Source organism: Macaca mulatta, chromosome 5 (genome assembly GCF_049350105.2).
Source record: "Macaca mulatta isolate MMU2019108-1 chromosome 5, T2T-MMU8v2.0, whole genome shotgun sequence".
Lineage (NCBI taxonomy): Eukaryota > Metazoa > Chordata > Mammalia > Primates > Cercopithecidae > Macaca > Macaca mulatta.
Genome location: NC_133410.1, coordinates 37,508,637 through 37,522,430, shown reverse-complemented (window position 1 = coordinate 37,522,430; position 13,794 = coordinate 37,508,637). Strand labels below are relative to the sequence as shown.

The 13,794-nt window shown below is 43.6% G+C and overlaps 1 long non-coding RNA gene across 1 annotated transcript; it reads right to left on the bottom strand.

Annotated features, from left to right (window-relative positions):
* Positions 1-3,285: 3,285 nt before the first annotated feature.
* On the bottom strand, positions 3,286-10,712 carry LOC106998295 (uncharacterized). The gene is made up of 3 exons (XR_013417810.1): positions 10,601-10,712; positions 10,021-10,116; positions 3,286-3,613 (listed from the first exon to the last, which is right to left on the bottom strand). It is a non-coding gene; the product is annotated as an uncharacterized LOC106998295 (long non-coding RNA).
* Between the last annotated feature and the right edge of the window lie 3,082 nt (positions 10,713-13,794).

Genomic DNA, 13,794 nt, shown 5'->3' with positions numbered 1-13,794 from the left:
ATAAGCTAATACGTGGAATAAATGTAGGACTAATATTAACCTGGCTTAAAGTAGATTTTCACTTAGAATGTGAGCCATATGACTTACGTCATTTGCAAAGATTGACTATTAGTTCACGAGATTAGATTTTTAAGAAACATTCTCAAATGAGATATTCACAGGAGTTTTGTCCTTCAGGAGAAAAATTGTATATTAATTCCAGTAGTACAAGTATTTGACAACTGGCATAGCAGAGTACCAATGAATCAACGAGACAGTCAGTAAAAATGGCTGCCCAACCCATTAGAACAAGAGCAAGTTGTAAGCAACCTGTAAGTTCATTCAGGGCAGCCTGGCTGTGATATCCACCATCATTACAGAGAGTATTTTTGAAACGCTGCATCTGATGCCATGGATGCATTTATGACCCAAGCCAGAATGCCAGCTGTGATGTGTGTTATAGTTATATGTAGCTTGATCTTGAATAGTAATTCTCCCACTTGATCATAAACCAGAATCACCAGAACTGACCCCAAATGGCCTGAGTTTTTTCTAAATCTATTCTAAAAATATATTCACAGGTAATGCAGTGAGCCTAGAAGGAAGGTCCCACTGGTAGGCATTATTCTGCTGGGGGTCTGCCCTTCTCCAGGCTCCTTTTGTTCTCCCTGCCAGAGGCAAAGGGAGTAGAGGAAGGTCCTGGGAGTCAGGTTGAGTGAGGAGGGGCATCTACCCAGGGATCCCCGGAGTGAGTCACCCAAATAAACAGATAAAGCCTATAATTCAGAGGCTTCTTACCAGGTCCCTTGGATGGATACAAAAGCATGCATCCGTGTCAAGGGACTTACCAGTCAAGGGACTGGTAAGAAAATGTGGGCAGATCAGAGTTTCTCAACGGTGCTTCTAAAATACCTAACACTGAAATGCAGTGTTTCTTAAAAATGCAGATTCCTTGGCCCTGCCCCACATCTAATGAATCAGAATCTCTGTGAGAGAGGCTGGGTTCTGCATTTTACACCAGTTTGCCAGGTGATCTCATGCAGGCTAAAGTTTGAGAACCATTGAGACTACACAGTGTAACTTGGGAGAAGAATGAGACAGAAGTCCTAGGTGCGTCAGGTAAGGCTGCACGCCTGGCACCACGTAACAGGGCCAGTGTAAGGGACTGAAGGGTTTCCTAAGGAATAGAATCTTCAATTATCATAGATTGCATAGAACCTATGTAGTTTCATTACAAAAGTGGCATCATCCCGCAATACTTTCCAAATCACTTCTGAAAGCAGAAAGCAGGAATGAAAAGACACCATTTTACAGCAACTCTTCAAGGGGGAATAAAAATGTTTTTAATAATATTCTTGGCTGGGCGCGGTGGCTCACGCCTGTAATCCCAGCACTTTGGGAGGTCGAGGCGGGCGGATCACGAGGTCAGGAGATCGAGACCACGGTGAAACCCCGTCTCTACTAAAAATTACAAAAAATTAGCCGGGCGCGGTTGTGGGCGCCTGTAGTCCCAGCTACTCGGGAGGCTGAGGCAGGAGAATGGCGTGAACCCGGGAGGCGGAGCTTGCAGTGAGCCGAGATCGCGCCACTGCACTCCAGCCTGGGCTGGGCGACAGAGCGAGACTCCGTCTCAAAAAAAAAAAATAATAATAATAATAATAAGAATAAGAATAATATTCTTACTTTACCCCTACTCTGATTGTTTTACCTGCTATATTGCAGGTAAACTATATTAAATTAACTATATTAAACTATATTAAGTTAACTAAACTAAGTCAATTGCATTAAGTAACTATATTAAGTTAAAAGATGATTGTGCATAAGAATGAACTTGAAGGCATATTACAGAGCTACCCAAACAAATCGGCATGGCTAGTGTAGAGAATGAAAATATTAACTGCTCTTCCCTAAGAATTTACCGGGACTGGTGTCCAGGTTGTCTACACCTGACAGGAGATGGATAGCAAAGTTCTAGGTTCCTATGACAGCCTTCCAGATGTGCAACACAGAATCTCCTACTTAAAAAAAAAGATAGTCACCCTTTATAAAAACCAAAAGTTGTAAGATAATGTTAATGTAACATCATGAAAGCTACAACCTGACTGTGTCAACTTAAATCCCTTATGAAAGTGACATGCTACAATAAGAACACATAGAGCAGTGAATGAGAGCCCTGAGAGGTTCGAGAAGCCTGGGCTGCTTCTATTTTTGTAGATTTTAGAATATTTTTTAAAAAGTAAAGAGAAGATAGAAAAAATTTAAATGCCAAAACAAGATAAGAAAAACTATGGTATATTATAGATATATACGTAACAAATGAACTTTTCATAGGAAAAAAAAGAATAAGTAAACGACACAATATAATTGTTCACACAATAATGGAATTTATTTTTAAAGTATTTATTTATAAAGCTTCAAAGGTGGTGTGGTCTGGTTATACAGTCATGGGATACAGGTTAAAAGTTACATGAAAGACAATCTAAATCTGTTGGTTTATTGCTTTGATCATGTATGTCATAGCTTGTCGGTGTGTTGCTTTAACCGTATACATCATAGACCATACTTGTCATTTGAGGATAAAGAAAAAAACACTAGAATAGAACCCCTTTGTAATGGGAGGTCCAAATCAAATGCCCCACCACTCACCTTCAACTGGGCCTGGTAGTGATGAGTTCTCGGGGCTGCACTGATTCGCAGGACACCAACTAGGAGCGGAACCTTAGGCAATTCATCCATGCGCTGTTACCTGGGTTTCCCAATCTGTAAAATAAGGGAAGATGATTATAGAGGTTCCTTCTAGCTCTACATGTCTATTATGTTTTCATCCATTCTAGTTTGTTTGCTATGCATTTCTACAGTACCTCTCCTCTTGCACCAGAGGAGTAAGTTGCTAGAATTTCCTTGGTGCCAGTGAACTGTGTAAAAGCGTATTCGTTCCTTTTATTATCCTTCTATTCAGTCTCTTGCTGTGGGTTCTTTTCTTTGCCACTTGGACCAGCTCTTTAACAAACATTTCACGAGTTGTCCCAATAATTAACAACTAATTAACAAGAAGGCCTTGCTGCTAGGGGTTAGTGCTTTCAAAAAGAAATGAGCAGGAAGGTTGCTTTGCTTTCTATATTCACAAGGCCCCGCCATTGTCATTGTAATCTGCTGGAGATGGTGGTGCCTGAATAGTGTGAACAATCTCATTAAAGATCTCTGCTGGAACAATCAATTCACTGTCACCAGACCATATCGATCCTGGAGAACTGTCATTGAGTTCCAGGGCGTTTGTAAAAATTGACAACCAGAAGTGTGTTTCCATTTGGGCTCTTTATTTCTCTGAGAAACACATTATAATCAGATGGTATCTAAGTGGCTCTCGCCATTGCTCCTGCACGCTGGAAACGCTGATGAGAAGTTTCATGACAAATGTTTTAGCAGGATGCCCTTTCCAGACACACAAGACCAGCATGCAAAGCACCTGCTGGTTACTCTGCCCCCTCCTGAGACGCCGCTGAATGCCCATCGTGGTCCCCTCTTTGAAATTCCTTAGGTTTCAAGCCTTGTCTCACACGATCTTGCTCCTCTGGTCACAGCTGACTGGACCAGGGATGAGCACATGATCCAAAGGGACCATCTGTCCAGTGACCTAGGAGAGAAAGAATATAGTTTAGCAGAAACGGTAAAGGCAGCGGAAGCAGAAAGGAGGGCATGAAGTCTCCACGGTGGTGAATCAATAAACTGGGTAGCGACAAACCCGTGTCAAGACAGCTGGTTACCTGAGCTGTGCTGTGCCTGCAGCCACAAGCTTCTTCTCCACTGAGGCCCTGTACAGTGCAGAGAAGCAAGCATTTCATGTCTTCATCACGATGGTGGTAACTTGGGCATACTGCTGTCCTGCATGACCACCACTGACAGAACTCACTGCCATGACTCTGCCACCCACGAAAAGACCACTCTGCAGTTTTGAGGATGATGCACTGTGAGTTTCAACTTTATTCTCTGAAATAATGATACTAAAAATAGGTCCATACCGATAAGCATTGATTAACACATTGAATTTGCCTTATTCTACCTATACTGTGGTACTTTTTGAAAAACATAAGTTGATGGCTGGGTGCGGTGGCTCATCCTGTAATCCTAGCACTTTGGGAGGCTGAGGCAGGAGGATCACATGAGTTCAGGAGTTCAAGACTATCCTGGGCAACATAGCAAGACCCCATCTCTAAAAAAATAAAAAATAAAAGAAATTTTTTTAAAGAAGAAAAATTTAAATTGAAAACTCTGCCATTTCAGGGGGGCTGACTGAGTGGTAAAAATGAAGAATAACGACCAAAATTAAAGCAGAAGCTCAGCTTCTGGCTATGGGGCTCCTGACAGCATTGCTTTTCATGTTTACAGGTGGTCAAAGGACAGATATGGAATGTCATCACTTTCCACATTAGGCTCTTATAAGGCAAACATGTCTGCAATGCTTGAGCTACTGTATAAGGAGATGTAAACAAGGGTGTCACCGTTTATAAAAGCCAAATGTTGTAAGATAATGTAAATGTAACATCATGAAAAATGGTTGACTAAATAATGGTCCATCCATACTATGGATTACCATGCATCAGTTTTTAAAAGTGAAGTTGACTGATACCTACTGATAGGGAATGAGTTACAAAACATATTGTTAAGTAAAAGAAGACTATGTGTCATTGTCACTTCACTAAAAATTGAAGCAAAACTATACCTTTGTTTAGTTTTCACATACATATGTATATAAACATATAGAAAATGGTCTGGAAGGGTATACCCTAAACTGTTAATAGCAGTTACATCTGGAGGGGAAAGTATGATGGTAGGATGGGGTGCAAGGCAAGACAGAATTTTTCTTTTTACTATATATGTTTGTGTTGTTGAATATTTGTAATAAGAACATATTCTTCTATTTTTATTTTAATTTTTTGTAATTTTAAAAAAATTCATTAATATACTGATTTACCTCAAAGTTCTGCCATAGACATCTATTTGTCTCAGGTTTATCAGCATGAATTCAAAGAAAAGAACATGCAGTTTTTGACATTCAAAAGACATTTAGTGGTCAAGACAGTAATCTTGAAGGCCAGTCTGAATTCCCTTAACTCCCAATACATATCAGATTCAAGCTTAGAAGACTCTGATCTAGTTTCTTTCCCAGTGCAGTGAAAATACCCCATTCACTTATGAGCCAAGACGGGGGGAAAAGGAGAGATGGTGGTAAAGAATGTAGGTCAGAGCCAGCAGCTCAGGGAAGAAAATTCAAGACGAGGGTGGGATGCTACTGAAACATCCACTCTCGGGGGAAGATAAAAGATACTGGGAGGAGACAGTGGATGACAATTTCTCCAGGACTCATGCAAGGAGGCTGTAAGCTTTAGTCTGAGGACATGTTTAACACCATTGAAGAATAATGATGTGGAGGTGATGGAAGGCAATGAATGGATGAGTCCAAGGCCATCTTTCCTGTTCCTCACAACTGAGGGAGCCCTCATGCCTCTGAGAGAGGACCCAGAGATTCTGAGGAAACAAGTGGACCAGCAAAGACTTGGGAGTGGCAAGAGAGGCCACAGTGAGCCAGGACAAATGATCAGGACTACGGGCTCCAGCAGTAGGGTCAGCACATGTGGCTTCTCAAGAAGCCAGACAGAACCAGGCCCACTCAGCAGTCATCAGTCCAAGGAGTTGGTCTGTCCAGACACCGTATGAGGGAAGAGACAGTCCCCCTCATCCCCCATGGTATATAGACACCATCCTGGGAAGGGAAAGAAAAAGGCATGCTCTGAAACATTATTTATCTCAAGAGACTTCTTACACCCCACCAGATGATACCCAGTAGAATAGACTGAATGGTTAAATGGAAAGGAGACTTTAAATCAGAGGAAATCGGAATACTGTTTCTTGGCAATTCTAAGTTTTCCTGGATTCCCCAGGGAATGAGGCTTACACGAAGCTCAGAGCAGTTTTGAAGAAAATAGAAGCTACTCTTTTTTTTTTCTTTTTTTTTCATATCTTGGTTTTGGTGAGAGAATTTTGTGACTCACTGTATTTATATTTTTTAAAATCTGCTTTTACACTAAGTTACAGTCACTCTTTGAAGGATAGTCCAATAGGTAGCCTAACTTTTTATTTTATTTATTTTTTGGAGACCCTCTCCCATCTTTTTAAAGGAAGCCAACCTGCTTATAACTCTTCTCTTTTCAGTTCATCTGTGCTTCCTGCCCTTCTCCCGCGGCGCCCCCCACCCCATGCCCATCCCCTTTCTATTTCCATTGTTCTTGGAAGAGGTCATTTATCTCTACTGGAAAACTGTGTCTCTTCTGAGAAGTAGCATGAGTCCCAAATAGCAAATAAATTAAATTTCAACACAACCTCCCTCCCGCCAAAATTGAGCAAGTTCATTTGGGATTTTAAATTGAATCCATTTATTTTTCTTTTCAATGGAATATATTTCTGGACTATTGGATAGAGCTTTTGAAAGAAAAAGATATATATGCATGTGCATACACGCATACATATATACGTATGTAGACATACCTGGGGATTTTTGGTAATCTTATTTGTTACCATAGAATTTGATCTATAGTAAAATAAATGAATATGACAGCATTGATCTTTAAAATACTTCTTGAAAGAAGTAGATATTCTGTAAGGAAGTGAAAACATGAGAGTGAAATTACATATAAGTTAAATATTCAGAAATAAGACAGAATCATTATTTTATGCCTGACTACATGAAGTGGCAAAAAGACTCTGGATCTAGAGTCAGGAGCTGTGTTCAACTCTTTCTCCTTCCACGGATTAGCAGTGTGAATGTGGGCTAGTCATCTGACCTCCTTGAGTTTCTATTTCCTCACCAGATAACAACATGTAATCCACCATCCCACAGAGTTGCTATGGCTGAGAATGAAATGAGACAATGCATATGTAGGAACATGATAAATGGTGATCGGATGGTGACCATCATCATCATCATCTGAGACGCTGACTTAAAATACTGCAGGGAGCTGGAGGGTGGGGCCAGGTCTGGCTGCCTTTGCAGCAAGTTTCCCATTTTTTTCCTTCAAAACTCCGGGACTATTCTGTAACAATTAACCAATTCTGGAACATAGGTAAGATGATGACAATATGGTCAGTGAATAAAAGACTTGGCTAAGTGAAGCCAGGTCACCAACTTCTACCCATATTTTTCTCCAAATTGGCCTGTCACCTTGTTTTCACAAATCAACTAGGAAAAGTCAGTAGAAATAAGTTAGCTTTTCTTTTTTCTTGTTTTCTGTTTGTTTGTTTTGAGACAGAATCTTGCTCTATTGGCCAGGCTGGAGTGCAGTGGCATGATCTCGGCTCACTGCAGCCTCCCCATCCTGGGTTCAAGCAATTCTCCTATCTCAGCCTCCCGAGTAGCTGGGATTACAGATGCACGCCACCATGCCCGGCTAATTTTTTTGTATTTTTAGTAGAGACAGGGTTTCACCATGTTGGCCAGGCTGGTCTCAAACTCATGACCTCAGGCGATCCACCTGCCTTGGCCTCCCAAAGTGCTGGGATTACAGGCATGAGCCACTGCGCCTAGTCGTAAGTTAGCTTTTCTTGAGTGCTTTCTATGTGCCAAGCATGTTACGTACACAATTTCATTTATCTAATAATAGTCACAATAAGATGGGTATTCTTTCCATTTTACAGATGAGGAAACTGAGGCTTAGAGAAGCCGGGTCAAGATCACTAGTGAGCAGAGGTGTCAGTATGCAAACCTGGAACTGACCAAAACAGCTGTACTTTTCTCCTCCTACAACATTGTCTGCCCAAATACCCAGCAGCTGACATAAAGGCAAATCTTAATTTTCCACAGAAACAGCGGACTGCGACAGCATGGCTGATTAAAATCACAGATGCATATTGGTCAGTACTTTCACTCTTTTCTTTCAACCTTAATTAATAACAAATAATAAATTTGATGGATTGATTCTCATTTTCCATCTTCTGATGTTCAAAATCCCCCTTGAATTTTGGTGGAAGATTTCCACTGCCTACTAATGTCCTGGCAGAGACCTCGAAGAAGCACCATGTCCTCTGGCTGAATGGGGATGGGCTGTAGAGCTGGAGAGTCCTAAGGAATCACACAGACCAATCAACTCCTTTTACAAGGAAGATGCTTGGAGGCCTAGTGAGGCAGGAGCATCTACTTAAGATTACTTAATTAAGTAGAGCCATAGCCCAAAGCGGAATACAAATGTCCTTCTCTGGGTCAAACACCTGAAGCTGACAATGATGACTTGTAATGAAACTGGCTTACTCAAAAACTTAAAAGGAGAGTGTTAAGAATATTGGTAAGGGCTGCATTAGGTCATAAATCTCAAAAATAAAATTCTTCTGCCTGGCCAGGCGTGGTGGCTCAAGCTTGTAATCTCAGCATTTTGGGACGCTGAGGCAGGTGGATCACGTGAGGTCAGTAGTTCGAGACCAGCCTGGTCAAACTGGTGAAACCCCATCTTTACTAAAAATACAAAAATTAGCCAAGCATAGTGGCACATGCCTGTAATCCCAGCTACTTGGGAGGCTGAGGCAGGAGAACGGCTTGAACCTGAGAGGTGGAAGTTGCAGTGAGCCGAGATCACACTACTGTACTCCAGCTGAAAAATAAATAAATAAATAAACAAATAAAATAAAAATTCCTCTGCCCTAAAATAAAAATATCAAATGCACAAGCGTTGCAGGTCTAAGGATAATCTCAAGATTCACTCCCCACCTTCATTCCCCAATTTTACAGAACACCAGCATGTGTAAGCATATGCTACATGGTAGAAATAATCATGAACAAGAGAGACAGGAGGAGAGAGGGAAAAAGGAAGTAGAAAGAGAAAGAAAGAGAAGGAGGAGGAGGAGGAGGAGGAGGAGAGGAGAGGAGAGGAGGGAAGGCAACCAGGAGAGGAGAGAGAGGAAAGGGGAGGGAAGAGATAAAACTAATAGTTGTATAAACAATGAAGTGCTTTGAAGAGAAGATACAGGCTGCTAGGAGACCGTGTAACAGGCAGATTAAACTAGAGGACGAAGCAGTTTGCTTTTTGGCTTTCTTCCCATCCCCAGATGAATTCTCAAGGGTAGAACATTCTCTTACAATAATGTTTGTCACCACTGTGAATACCACACCCTAGAAACCAGAGACCTACTGAATCCTTGAGGTATTACCTCAAGGATAGACTCTAGAATCCTTAGGGAAAACTTTGACAACTTTTCAGAGACACAGGCCACATCTCCAGAGCAACCCACGGCTCACTTTCATAGGGAATGCAGTTTCTAATGGCTAGGAAAATGTTACGTACTGGGAACACATTACTCTGTTCTTTTAACACAAATACAGGGACATATGGTGGAATGTAAGCCCCAAGAGGCTGGAGTTTTGTCTGTTTGTTTGAAGTTCTGTCCTTAGCACCTGGGATCTACCTGGTGCACAGTAGCCGCTAAAGCACTACTTTGTCCAGCGAATCACCTAGCATGAAGAATTCCCCTATTCTGACCAGATCATGTCAGGAAACCTACAGTCAGGAATGAAAGCACTCACTATGTGCCCAGGAACCAAAAGGAAGCAGGGGTCATCCATTGAGACTTGGGCAATGGAGACTGATGTATAAAATAGCCACGTGGAGACTCCCCAGCAGCGCTTTCATCATTAACCCATACAGGTCAGGTCTTAAGCTCTGGCAAGTCAGGTCGGGCTGCCAGAGCCCTGCTGCCTGCGACTCCCTGCGCTTATGGAAGGAAACCATGGGTAGGACCTGGAGGTTTGCAAGCCAGAATGAAGTAGCACCTGAGCTGATGATGACGAGCCCAGAGGAGAAGTGCCGCTACAACGTTGCAGGCACTGGCTGTCACCAAGGACGCAGGAGCAGAAACACAAAGTGGGTCTTGGGGAACTTAGTCTATGGGCGGGGGATGGAGGGAGAGATATTAAAGAATCCAAGAATGACAGTTGTGAGCAGTGCCAAAGGGGAAAAGCAGAGGATGCTATAGAGATGGGTGTCCCACGGAAGCACTAACCTAGTGTGCTTGTAAAGGAGTGGTAGGGGAGGCCTGGGAGCCTGCATTTCTAGCACATTTCCAGCTGCTGCTGAAGTTTCCAGTCCAGGGACCACGCTTTGAGGCCAGAACAAACAGAATTATATGCATGAAAGTAATTCTGGCTGGGGGTGAGGGGAGGAAGGAGTTTTGGAAGAATCAAAGCCTGAGCAGAGTTTTGAGGGATGAGTGGGAGTTTATTCAATAAGGAAAAAAAAAGAAAAAAAAGCTACTCCAGGTATGGGACAAAGCATGAAAAAAGAAGCCAGAGGTAGTGCGGTGGGTCCGAGGAGACCTAGGTGGAAGGATGGGGCTGGCAAATCCTGGAGTAAGCCCAGCAAACAAGATGACCTGGCAGGAGGCTGCCGCTGTCCCCAAGGGAAATAGCGCTAGTTATACCAACTCTGTTGAGCGGGCGTCCATCCATGTGTAGGTCAGAGCATTTCCCTAATCCTAGCCACAAGCCGAGAGAGGGGCAGGCTGCAGGCATGGCTGGGTCTCTCCCACTCTATTTCTTTGGGATTCTGCTCAGTATCACGTGGGATAAGCTGCAGCTGCACACCATTTTTTTTTTTCCCCCCCTCTCAGAATAAGGCTCAGGTCTTTTTTTCTCTGAGTGGCTTAGCTGAGGCCCTTGGAATTGGTTTCCGTATTGACTCCGGGCTCTTGACTCTGCCAGCCTGGGAGAAATCAGGTCAGTTTAATCACCGCTGATGTCATAAAACCAGCTTACTTAATGGGAGCCTTAATGGAGGGTGGGGTAGGGAAGGGAGCTGAGATCACCCTGGAGGAGAACTCCAAGGGTGGGCGGCTAACGAGGGTTTGGAGAAAGGTGGACCCACGGGCAGTGGCTGCCCATGGCCTTTGAAGTTTCATTTGCAGTGTTTTATGAGCCCATGCTGCAGTAAATTGTACCTGCAGGCTGCTGCACTTTGCCCTCCCCAGCAAAAGGAGGTGGAATTCACACTAATAATGTCTGGCCGGAGGTGAGAGCTTGGGATCCAGAAAGCAAGGAAGTCATAGAGTTTGGCTGGCCCTGACCCTGCAGTGGGAGCTCAGTGTCCCTCTGCTCAGCCTCTCAGGGGTCTCTGTGGGGCTCCCTCTGCAGCCAAGCCACCTTCTTTTGGGGGTTTCACTCAGGCTTTGAAGTGCTTGAGGTCCTACTGAGATGAGGAAGAAAGAGGAGTGGTCAGGGGATAAGCATTTCATATTTCAGATAATGGCACTGATTCTGTACAAAATCAGAATGGAGGTGCAGGTGATCTGCTGAGGAGTTGCTTGCTTTTATGATTTCAAGCAGTTGTGTTCAAACACCTGTGCATAAACCATTGGCCTCAGAATGGAGGTGCCCAGTAGACATGCAGATTCCTGGTTCTGCGGGCCCGAGGTAGAGTCCACCCTTTGTTGACAGGCACCCAGGTGAGGCTGATGACCCATCCGATTTTGAAAGCCCTCACCTAGACCCCTAAATGCAGAGGGACTCTGAGGAGGTGGTGGTCTCTGATGAGTAGGCATCCATGGCTTGCTATGCGCGTGCCCCTGCCAGCCAATGACATCACCTGGTGGGAGCTTGTTAGAAATGAAGAATGTCAGGCCTTCTGAAGCGCAACCCATATTCTTTCTTTTTTTTTTTTTTTTTTTGAGATGGAGTGTCGCTCTGTCGCCCAGGCTGGAGTGCAGCGGCGCGATCTCTGCTTACTGCAACCTCCGCCTCCCGGGTTCACACCATTCTCCTGCCTCAGCCTCCCAAGTAGCTGGGACTACAGGTGCCCACCACCATGGCCGGCTAATTTTTTTGTACTTTTAGCACAGATGGGGTTTCACCATGTTAGCCAGGATGGTCTTGATCTACTGACCTCGTGATCGACTCACCTCAGCCTTCCAAAGTGCTGGGATTACAAGCATGAGCCACCGTGCCCGGCCTTGGAACCTACATTCTAATCAGCTTTGCAGGTGATTTGTATGAACATCGCAGCTCGAGACCCACTGGTCTAGACTCCATGTCATTGAAACCGCTATTACCTGTTAGCTTCCTTGTTGGTAAAGGCCAAGTTGGCCTCCGTGGATGGTGGTTCTTTGAACTATTAATAGCTTACTGATTCAGCAGTGGAGAGGTCCGGTAGCCAGGAACAAGGCTGCTGTGGGCATTGGCTTTTGTAGCTTGAAGTTGGAGATTCGCCTGGATCAAAACACATTAACCAATCAGATACAGTGTATCCGTTTCCTGTTGCTGATGTAACAAATGAATATATTACCACACATAGTAGATTAAAATAACATATTTATTATCTTACAGTTCCAGAGGTCAGAAGTCCAAAATGGTTTTCACTGGGATAAAACCAAGGTGTTGGCAGCTCTCTCCCTGTAGGCTCTAGGGGAGAATTCATTTCCTTGCTTTTCCCAACTTCTAGAGGCTGTCTGCATTCTTGGGCTCGTGGCCCCTACTTCCATCTTCAAGGCCACCAGTGTAAGCATCCACACATTTTCTAACTGACTCTCCTCCCTACCTCTTGCCTTGATAAAGACCTTGAGATTTGTTGGCCCCGCTTAGAGAAGCCAAGATAATATCCCCATCTCAAGATCTTTAATTTCATCACATCTGCAAAGATGTTTTTACCATGTAAGGAAACTCCTTCATGGTTCTGGGGATTAGGATTTGGACCTTTTGGGGATGCCATTTTCTGCCTACCACAATCACGTAAAACAGCCTAAATGAAGCCAATCAGCCATGTGCCTGGCACTTACGTACCTAATAAATGTCAACCTGCCTGCTCTCAGGCTTGGCCCAATTCATGGGTTCCAGAACTTTGGCCACAGTCCCCTTCTGCTACTGTAGCAGAGTGTTTGGTTCAGTATGTGTGAGGTAGGGCCTGAGGCTTTGCATTACTAACAAGTTACCAGGTGATCCTGGTACCACTGGTTCCAAGATAATAGTTTGAGAACTACTGGCCTAGTGAACAGGGAGTGGGCTTCCAAACCAGGCAGACCAGGATAAGAAATCTGCTCTACTATCTGAGAAATTAAACACCCTGGGACTCATTTTCTCATTTGCAAAGGGTTCTCATAAAGTTTAAATGATTCAGAATAGAGCGTGGTAGCTTGTACAGAAGTTTAATCACTTATTGAGCCATATGTTATAGATTTTTTTTCTTTATTGCAGTCATAAGATTTACATGTTATTGTGTGACACAGGCCTTGCAGTGACACAGAGCTCCTGCTCTGGGTTACATTGTGCCCCCCACCTCTAAAATTCATATGTTGAACTTCTAACCCCTAGTACCTCAGAATGTGAGCTTAATTGGAAACAGGATCATTGCAAGTATAATTCGTTAAGATAAAGTGTTTAGGGTAGGCTCTAATCCAATATGACTGTGTCCTTACAAAAAGGGGAAAATTTGGACACAGAGACAAACACAAAGAGAAGACAATGGAAACAAACAAAGACAACATCATCTGTAAACCAAGGAACGACCAGAGCCAGGAGAAAGGCCTGGAGCAGATCCTTCCCTAGCACTATCAGAGGAGTATGGCCGGCCCACATCTTGATTTTTGTGCTTTTGGCCTCCAGAACTGTGAGATGATAAATTTCTTTCTTTTTTTCTTTTTTTTTTTTTTGAGTTGGAGTCTCGCTCTGTCACCCAGGTTGGAGTGCCTGCAACCTCCGCCTCCCAGGTTCAAGCAATTCTCCTGCCTCAGCCTCTGGAGTAGCTGGGAATTACAGGCAGGCACCACCACACCTGGCTAATTTTTGTATTT